Genomic DNA, 11,250 nt, shown 5'->3' on the forward strand with positions numbered 1-11,250 from the left:
CATAAGAGCCTTATACGGTGCCATCTGAATGTTGGATTGATAACTGTTGTTGTAGGCAAACTCCACAAGTGGCAAGAACTGACCCCAAGAACCTCCAAACTCCATCACACACGCACGGAGCATATCCTCAAGAATCTGAATAGTGCGCTCGGACTGTCCGTCCGTCTGGGGGTGAAATGTTGTGCTTAACTCCACCCGAATACTCAAATCATGCTATACGGCTCTCCAGAACTGTGATGTAAACTGAATACCTCTATCTGAAATGATGGAAACTGTAATACCATGCAGACGAACAATCTCTTGGATATAAATCTCCGCCAACCACTCTGAAGAATAGGTAGTACACACAGGAATGAAGTGCGCGGCCTTGGTCATTCGATCCACAATCACCCAAATGGCATCAAACTTCCTCAAAGTCCGTGGGAGTCCAACTACGAATTCCATGGTGATCCGCTCCCACTTCCACTCCGAAATCTCTATCTGCTGAAGCAAGCCACTCGGTCTCTGATGCTCATATTTCACCTGCTGACAATTGAGGCATCAAGCTACAAACCCAACTATATCTTTCTTCATCCTCCTCCACCAATAGTGCTGCCTCAAATCCTGGTACATCTTTGCGGCACCCGGATGGATGGAATACCGCGAACTGTGGGCCTCCTCTAGAATCAAGTCCCGAAACCCATCAACATTGGGTACACATATCCGACCATGCATCCTCAATACCCCGTCATCACCAATGATCACATCTCTGGCNGATTGGAGGTCGAATCATGATTTTAGCGTTGTTTGATGCGATTTGAGGCCTCAATCAAGTCCGCAACATGTTTTGGGATTGGTTGGTAGGTTTGGTTGAGGTCCCGGGGGCCTCGGGTGGATTCCGGGCGGTTAACGGATTAAAAATGGGATTTTTGGACAGCTGAAGGAATCTGGTTGCTGGTATTTTCGCTTCTGCGGTGGGTTGACCGCAGAAGCGGCACCGCAGAAGCGGGTTTTGGTCTAAGGCTTGAGGACCGCAGATGCGGTCGAAGTACCGCAGAAGCGGGACCGCATCTGCGGAGAAATGGTCGCAGAAGCGGATGGGAGTATCTTGGAGAGGACCGCAGATGCGGTCAAAGTTCCGCAGAAGCGGGACCGCATCTGCGGGTGGCAAGTCGCAGAAGCGAGAAAGGGGTGGCTCAGGGAAGACCGCAGATGCGGCATTTTAACTGCACCTGTGGAACCGCAGAAGCGGTCAAGGAACCGCAGGTGCGGAAACAGCTGAGGCAGTGAGATCTTTTAAGTTCGGGGTTGAGTTCATTTCAACCCCATTTTTCTTCCATTGGAGTCTATGGGGAGCATCTTTGAGGTGCCATTTTCGTCTCTTGTCATGAGGTAAGTAATTTATGCTAGCTTTGAGTTAAATACAAGGTTTATATATGGATTTAGACTTGGAAAATTGTAGAAAAATTGAGGTTTTGGTGGAAAACTTAGAAAATTAGTAAACTTGGAATTTAGCCACGATATTGAGTATAGAATTTAGTGAAAATTATATATTTGAGTTCCTAAGGTCATGGGTAATTTTATCTTCGAAAAATTTCGAATTCCGGGCACATGGGCCCGAGGGCATTTTGGTCAACTTTTCGACCGGAGTTAATTCTTGTAAATTAGATTGAAATGAATAATTGAGCATATATTAATGAATTTGCGTAACCGTTGGCTAGTTTTGGAGCGTGGTGCATCAACTAGAGTCTTCGGAAGGGCGTGGAATGCCGGTTATGGATCTTCGGAGCGAGGTGAGTCTCCTTTCTAACTTTGTGAGAGGGAAATGTCCCTATAGGTGAATTAATTGGATATTTGCTCCTATTTGCGGGGACTACGCACGCACGAGGTAACGAGAGTCCGTGCGCAGCTACTATTATGCTATTGTCCGGGTAGTTAGGACCCACAGCATGTTATACTTGGATTATTTATGAACCCCTTTGATAGCTTGAATTGCTTTAATCACCTTGGATTAGTAAATGAATTTAAAAAGGGATTAAACGTCATTTTTTTTCCTGAATTGTTAAAAGAGAAATTGTTTTATTTGGATAAATATCCCCCGGTAAGTTCTTAATTAACTGATTGAGCATGTATCTCTATGTGTACCTGTGTCGCATGCATGATTCGCGAGCAGGGTATGTGTTTATTTATGGAACAGGCCGAACGCCTCGGCAGATTAAATAGATGCATCTATAGGCGCGCCGTCGACCCTCGGCAAGTGCACATTTCATTTCTGTTGGAGCGGGTCGTCGCCTCGGCATGAGTTGCGCATGATTTATATATCGTTGCCTGAGATTTTATACGTTGATGTTGCCTTTCATGGCTTGAGATAAATTGATAAAATGAAGAAAAGTAAACCTTGAAAAATCCTTTATTATTTATTGAAGGTGTATTGCCTGTTTTACAGCTTCGCGAGTTAGAATTGTTATATAAAATCCCCGATTTCCTCACACATTTAGTACATTATTATTGGACCGCTAGTAAGTGTCAAGTTGACCATCTCATCTCTACTTCTTCGAGGTTAGGCGGGATACTCATTGAGTACACATTGTTTTCGTACTCATACTACACTTCTGTGCATTTTTGTTGCACAGGTATATGTATTTCTAGCGGCCTACTGAGCATAGCAGCACGGATGATTCGAGGACTAGGTGAGTTGCATTATTTGAGGCGGCCCGCAGCTAGTAAAGTCCCCTACAGTAATTTGTATTTTTCTTTCTGTCCACTGTATTCCGGACGGATGTTGTATTGTATTTTATTTCCTTATCAGTAGATGCTTATGCACTTGTGACACCGGGTTCTGGGATGGTTTTAAACATCTTGTATTGATTGCTAGTATTTAATTTGAATTGAAGCAGTTACCTTTTTACTTATGAAATTTAAAGGAAAAATCTTGGTTTTCAAAATTGTTAAAATTGGAGTTTAATTAAGTATTTGGTTGGCTTGCCTAACAGCGGTGTCCGGCGCCATCACGACCCTTAGTGGATTTTGGGTCGTGACATTATGGCTAAAGACATTACATATATGTGCAACATCAATGCATCCACAACAATCAGAAGAATACTTTAGTTCTATCCCTTCTAGTCTTATAAAGATAAACTTTTGTTGTAATTTTGTTTAGGCATAATACCTTAAAACCCTCTAAACTTGGCATGCATCATTGGTTATATCCTTAAACTATCTATGGTCTTAATTAATCCTATATACATGGTTATGCGATAGCTATTACCCCCTTGGACGATCCCATCCCAGGAAAGTGGCATGCACTCGCCTGACACGTGGATTTTTTTTCTGTCTATGTAGCATTTTTTTGAAAAATAAAATATATTTTTACCTATTTAAGTATGTGTATTTTTTTAGATATTTTTTTCAAATAAAATTTATAATAAAACTTGGCTATAACTACATTATTTAGGCTAATTTTTTTTTTTGGCTAAAAATAATAAAGTTTTAGTTATTCTTGTTTGAATTTGACCTAAAAATAAAGATTTATACAACTGAAATAAATAGTCAAGGCATCTTAAAAGTTATAAAAAAATACATAGCTTGAACTTTATTGTTTTGGCTATAATTTTTTATATAGCTCTAAATTATGGTGCTCTAGATTTTTTTTTACAGATTTTACCTGTAAAAATAAATATACACAGTTGAAATAAAGCCATTGCATCAAAAGAAGAAATTAAAAGAGTGTACAATTGCAAGGTCATTATTTTGGCTATACTTTTTTTATTTGGAAAAAAAATAATGGAGCTGTAGCTAATTTTTTTTATTGATTTGACTCGAAAATAAAAATACACAATTAAAATAAATAGACATTATATATAAAGAAACAAAAACACGAAATATACACAACTGGCATTCCATTATTTTTGCTAAAAGTTTTTTATTTGGCTAAAATGATGGAGTTCCTACCAAACGTTTTACAAATTTGACGAAAAACAAAAAAAGAAACATGCACTTAGAACAAATAGACATTATATCTTAGAAGAAATTTAAAAGAATAAAAGTTAGAGTAAAGTCCACATTGTATGTTAAGATGAAGCAAGAGAGTAAAGTCCACATTGTATGTTAAGTTGAAGCAAGAAGAAATACATGGTTGTAACAAATAAATCATTATATATGACTATATGACAATTAAAAGTTTAAAAAATAACCTATTTAGAAGCTGATTTTTTATTTTTTTCTTCACTCCCACGCGCTTAAAAGAGAAAGCATCCACACTCTTTGCCACATAAGCGTCCAGGGGGTAATGGCTCTCAAAAGGCCAAATTCAGGGGGGTAATTAAGACCATGAATAGTTTAGAGCTGTAACTAATAATCCATGCCAAGTTTAAGATTTTTTATTTTTAGGTATTTCGCCTTTTGTTTAACTAGCTTTAGGGTACGCGCTTTGCGTGTGTATCCCATCTTGATGAGTAATTGTTTAAAATAAATAAATATTATATTAAAAACATTTTAAGAGTATAAAATAAAATTTTAAGTTCCAAAATTGATGAGTATATAGCTAACTTAACAAAAGGAAGAGATTCTGCTCTATAAAATTCATCGACCATCTGTAACTTTATTCAATTTATGTAAGATTATATAGTATTTGACGATTTAAGAGCTTGATTTTTTCTTCACCGATTGAAGATCAACAACTAATAATACTGTTAATTGGATGAGTGCCAACCCACATTATCCATTTCACATAAAATTTTCTTAGTCTTTCTTTTTTTTATAAGTGTTTACCTAGAAAAATGTGAGTTACAATCAAAGATAATTTGAGGTTTTAAAGATACGTGATATATTCTAATACTAGTGATTATATGAGTAATATTGAGCTTAAGTAAGAAGAGATAAGAACCAAATCAATGTTATCGGAAAAGTAGGGGCCTCGAGCTCCTCTATCCAAGGACCTCGAGGTCAGCTAAGACCAATAAAGTATGAACAATAAAGTAAAGGCAATAAAGTTGAAGAATAATTGCTGAGCACGTTAAACAAGAGAAGAATAAGAATATTCTATTGCAGTGAATGATCTGATGTCCCTTTACAAAATGATTGAGGTCCCCCTTATATAGGAGGAGAAATCCCCAATATAGTATATTCCTTATAAAAGTAAAGAATTCTATTGGTACAGGTCTAGTATGGACCTGTACCATTTTGTACAACCCTTATCCTATAATTAATGCCCAGGTCCACGTGTCCTTTAGAAATTTTCGCTCTTTCTTGATTGACTTCGAGGTTGCGACGCCCTCGATGGAAGTTGTGCCAAACCCTCGATCAGCTTCCTTGAGGCGGGTGTTCCTTAGCCGAATCTGATCTCCACTTCGAATCTCCCGGACTCGGACCCATAGCCCGATTTAAGACTTCAAAATCATGCTCCCTCGATTTTGACCGTATACAATAAGATAATAAGTATTATAAAATTAATTGGACAAAATTCTATGATAAAATATAATTCAAATAAAGAGAGACTTAGTCTTCAAAATTTTAGTTAATATTAAAGTTCTAAACATTGAATTCAGAATTATAAATATTAGTTCAGATCGAGAGAGATGCAGTCTTTAAAATTTTAGTAAATATCAAAGTTTTAAATACTAAAAACATAATTAAATTACTCAAATTTTGAAAGTGTAAATTTTTTTTGAACTTTTAATGAACTGATTATTAAAAAGGAAAAACAAATGTAGTGCACTTGAAGGTAAAAATTTGCTATACGTTCTAAAATCCAAGATTTTGTATCCAATTTAATATTCATGTCATCCTTGATAGTTTGACATGCTTTTATTAATTTATTTTAGTTCTTTTAAAATCTTGCTGGCCAATTGCATTTATTATTAGTTCAAATAATAAAAGGATTTATATAAGCTAGAGTTCAATTGATTTTAAAGTCCTAAATATTAGGACTTCCTATATAGTAGTTCAAATAAAGAAAGATTTAGTAAGCAAAATTTTAGTTGACTTCAAATATCTAAATATTAGATAAATAATTTAATTACGATTTTGTCCAATGTAAAATCTATTTTTGAAGGACAAAAAAGGTGAACATTGATACTATCTTGAAAACTATATTAAGTAATTTATTTAATTAGGAACGTCCAATGTAAAATCTGTCTTAGTGTAACGTGCGTTGCGCATGTACATTATCACATAAATATTATATTAAATTACGTTCAAATTACAAAATATAAGTGTAAGCTCTTGAAACTAATAACATTGATCCTTAATAGCTAACTCGAGAAAGATAGAAACTTTGTCGCTTAGAAGTCCTAAATCACCATTCAATTTAGTCACCTTAAAATTTGTGTATAATTTTATCGCTTCAGTTTAACAAGTTATCAAATTATTCCTTTTTAGATTAGCAAAAATATATAGCCGTTGAATATTTAAGAGTTTTGGTACAAAAATTTTTGGAAAGCTATACTCAAGTTTGTTCGAGAAGTCACAAATATGATCAACTATACTTTTATTGTGGTTCTTCAAACAGATTAGATAACTCTAATTCAAAAGTGAATATGTTGATCTTTTAAACATTTGTGAATAAGAGGTGGTCCTATAGCTCATAGAAGAAACCTGATAAATGAAAGTATGAAGCCTAAAAATTAACTAATATTGAATTAATATTTTACAACAAGCTATCATTTGTTAGGAGGAATGTAAAAAAAAAAATAAAAAAAAAAATTAATAATAACTCATTTAGATTTTTTTTTCTCTACTATTTCATTATTGTTGTTTCAAGTTAGCACTTTTATCAATAGAGTCTTAATACTCAATTAAGAGTTTTTTCAACTTAAAAAATGATTCCATTTATACAATGAATTTAGGAAAATTGAGTCAGTTTATTTGTCTAATAAGTTATTTCAAAAAACTACTAATTTTTTGTTAAAATAAATTATTTTGTGTTTTGTTATTCAAATCTTAATATAAACTCGTCCCTAGTTTTAAATATATAACTGAAATAATAAATTTATGTACTAAGCGTTATATTTTACAACATCATTTGTATTATTGACTTTTATCAACCACGTTTTTTTTTCTTTAATATATTTTTAAATACTTCCTTATTTACTTATAGTTTTTTACTTAGTCTTGCTTTGAACTAAGATATAATTAAATACAATTAATTGTTTAGAATTCTACGATAAGGAATAATTCAAATAAAGAGAGATCTGGTCTTCAAAATATTAGGTAAAATACTCCTTACTCCTAATTAAATCCACTAATTATCATAATGTTCGATTTGCAGTGTCAATGTTCTAAAAAATTTATTCGTTACAATTCTATGACAAATAATAACTCAAACGAAGAGAGATGTAATCAAAATTTAGTTAATGTCAAAGTTGTAAATATTATAAAAAATAATTAAATTAATCAGATTTCAAAAGGGTACGTAGCTTTCTTTGAACGTTCAATGAATATAACTATAAATAAAGGAGAAAACCATCCGGGTAGTGCACATGAAGGTAAAATTTTGCATGCGTTTTAAAATCCAAGATTTTGTATACAATTTTATATCCACGCCGTCTTTGATAGTTTTACATGCTTTTGTCAATTTATGTGAATTCTTTTAAAACCTTTAATTATTGGCCAGTTGCATTTAATAGTTCAAATAATAAAAGGATATATATGGTAAATTTTAATTGATTTTAAAGCTCCTAAATATTAGGACTTCCTATATAGTAGTTCAAATAAAGATTTAGTAAGCAAAATTTTAGCATATTTGAAATTCCTAAATATTAGATAAATAATTTAATTACGATTTTGTCCAATATGAAGTCTATTTTTAAAGGGTAAAAAAGGCGAACGATATTTCGCTAAGGGGCTTCATGCTTTTAATATAGTACTAGTCTCTATACTCGTGCGTTGCACGAATATCTTGTGTCAACTATTACAAACACGTACCATAAGTAATTGCTAAAGTTAGATAATGAGTTGCTTAAAATAGAAGTTTTATATATGTAATGCAAACCAAATCATAATAACGTTGTGATAACCAAATAACAAAATGGAAATAAATAGTTTAAAATTACACAAGATACGAACAAATTTATAAATCGGTTAAAGAATGCAATAATATTTAATATTAGTTTTTATACAAGTTGTTTATCGTAATGACAAGTATAGTAAGTTTATCCAAATTCATAATTATTTCCAACTTTACCAATTTGTAGTTGCATTAAAAGTTCTAGGTATTTGTAGAGTAGGAATTGGAGTTTTAATCTGTAAAGAATTCCTTTCTTAGGTAATATATTTGGAATATTACAATTACATCCACCTTTAACTCAAAATTATAAGGACATAAAAGTCTATCAAAGTTTCGAGGATATTTTGGTCATCCAGCATTTAGCATAAATTATTCGTGCTTTTATACTCCCTCCGGTCCAAAATAAGTGATTTTTTGGCCTTTTTCTTGTGGTCCAAAATAAGTGATTTTTCCAGATTTTAAGAATGAATTAATTATTTTTTTCCTACATTGTCCTTGGAGTAAATAGTGTTGGAATATGTGTTAGGAGTGTTTATGTGAGATAGTAAATGTTAATATGGTCAATTTCATTGCTAATTAATGTTAAAAGGTGGATTTCTTAATCTGTGTGAAAACATCCAAAAAATCACTTATTTTGGACCGGAGGGAGTAATAACTAGTCTCTATATTCGTGCGATGCACGAAATATCTTGTGTCAAACATCAAAAGTAATAAACTTTCACTTGCATGTATATTCTAAAATTACTTGTTACTAAATATGTGTGAATTTCATAATCGATTAAAACAAAATGAAAAATATATAAAAGTCACTCAATATTTGAATTAGAAGGATACACGTCATGGGGGGAAAGGAACTAATGGCCTAATCATAATAATTTACTCATATTGTTGTTTAATCCTACATAACTTTATAGACTATTTTGATATGAACAATAGAAAATAGAATTATAATTAAAGACTACCTCTTGATTTTGAAGCCATACGTCTTTAGGGGAAAAAGGAACTCATGGCCTAATCATAATAATTTACTCATATTTTGGTTTAATCCTACATAAATTTATAAATTATTTTGGTATAAACAACATAAAAAGAATTATAATTAAAGACTACCTCTTAATTTTGAAGCCCCAAAAATATAGGCTGCTAATTATGTATTCTCCACTTTTGAACTTACTCTATTTTTTTTGTTCCTTTAAGATATTGTTAGGATGGCATTGGAATATTACGTTATGGCTTAAGATTTTTTTTTTCCCAATGACATTTAAGAAGTTTTATTATCAGTTGGTAACAAACACCTATATTTTAGGCACAATAATTTAATTCACGTTATTTTATGGTTTTAAAATTTTAGTATTAGTTGGTTTCAATCTCCTATATTTTAGGCAGTAGATGTTACACTTTTATCCCATATTCGAATTTTTTTTTTTTTTTGAAAAAATAATTCAATTGTGAAGGTTATAAAAGTTGGACAATATTTTGAGGATATTTTTGTCATTCAATATTTAGCATTCTAATATTCGTGCTTTTATAATAATATAGATAGATATCACTCCGCCAAAGCTCAAATGCTACTACATGCATCTGTGCGCTTGCTTCCTCTGCGAGTTTGATGCTTCATTTATGTCTAAACCTATTGAGTTTGATACATGAAACTAATCTTTGACAAAAAATTATGCAACAAAAAAAAACTAATAAATTACCTCTGGAAGATTGATATTCCAAAACAATAAATACTACCTAATTTGTTTGAGGTAGACATATATAAATTATACAAAGTGTCATTCTCCATGTCGATAAGTGTTTAAAAGTGCATGTGTCCATGTCGGCTTGGTACGGAATTTCCATATTATAAGTAGAACACATACGGTAAATATATGAAAAGTTGGAATGTGATTGGTATTATAAGTTTGTTTAAATTCATAATTATTTCCAACTTTACCACTTATTAGTTGAATTAGAAGTTCTCGATTTCGGTAGAGTAGGAATTTATACGCAATGTATGTGGAGTTCAAATTTAAAAAGAATTCCATCATTAGGTAATTGACAATTAGATCCTTAAATTATACAAATATTTAAGGGTATAAAAGCCTATCAAAGTTTCGAGGATATTTTAGTCGTTCAACATTTAGCATAAATTATTTGTACTTTTATAATAGTATAGATAGATAGATATAGATATAGATAGTACTCCCATGTTTCATAGAGAATGCTTGGAATCCCTCCCTAGGAGGTGTGCATACTTCCCTTAGTTTGCTTCAGGAATTTATTTTCTTAGTTTGTGATACTACTTAGATAGCTAGTTGGGTTGTAACTAAGATTACCTTAAAAAAGAAGAAGAGGGATAGTGATAATATGAGAATATTTATATTTGAATTATCTTTAAAGATAAAATAAATCAGATAAATGGTACTAACAATACTATTCATAATTTAGACCATTCATAATTGTGAACTATAGACTAGAAGTTTAAAAACAAAAAAAAACAAAAAAAAAAATAGGAAAAAATGTATATTTATATCATATCAAAAGAAGAGTGGTGAAAAAGGATATTAAGCAAAGGGACGAACTAATAAAAAGTCATAGTGTAAAGTAATAATACTAAGTAGTAGATAATCTAATCAAGAAAAACGAAGAACATAAATTATTCGACGACTATTTGATTTGTTTTCTTTAATTTATAGAGATTATGTTATTGGCTACATTACATTAATAAATAATATGTCCATTGAAATTTTATTAAAGCAGCATTTTCTCTAATTTGCTCAAATGAGTAAGAGCACAATTGGTCATGAATAATATATTTTGTTAAAGCAATATATTATCTAATTTGCTCAAACAAATTAGATCACAATTTGACATGATTAATATTCTTTTAACATTGATTGCACATCGTGCTGGTTCTATACTAGTACAATATGATTATAAAATAGGATTGATCTTATATATCTATTAACAACTATGAATAACTTTTTAGCAACTTAACCTAATGTAGGATGTTGTTTTATTTTTCAGGTTACTAATTCCATATATTATTTCTTGAAAAATTAATTCAAATAGCTGCCCACCAAATCGTTTAAATTAAAATTAGCCGATGGTTGTAATATATAAATATATAATGCATGTATCATATGTGTATAATTCTATATAATCAATGTATAATATATGTATACCGGCTAGAAAAAGCAGAACGGCTATTTGCATTAAAATACTTTATTCTTTTTATTACCTTTAAGGTGATACATAGTGTAAATTGTAAAAAAATTACT

Source organism: Nicotiana attenuata, chromosome 6 (genome assembly GCF_001879085.1).
Source record: "Nicotiana attenuata strain UT chromosome 6, NIATTr2, whole genome shotgun sequence".
Classification (NCBI taxonomy): domain Eukaryota; kingdom Viridiplantae; phylum Streptophyta; class Magnoliopsida; order Solanales; family Solanaceae; genus Nicotiana; species Nicotiana attenuata.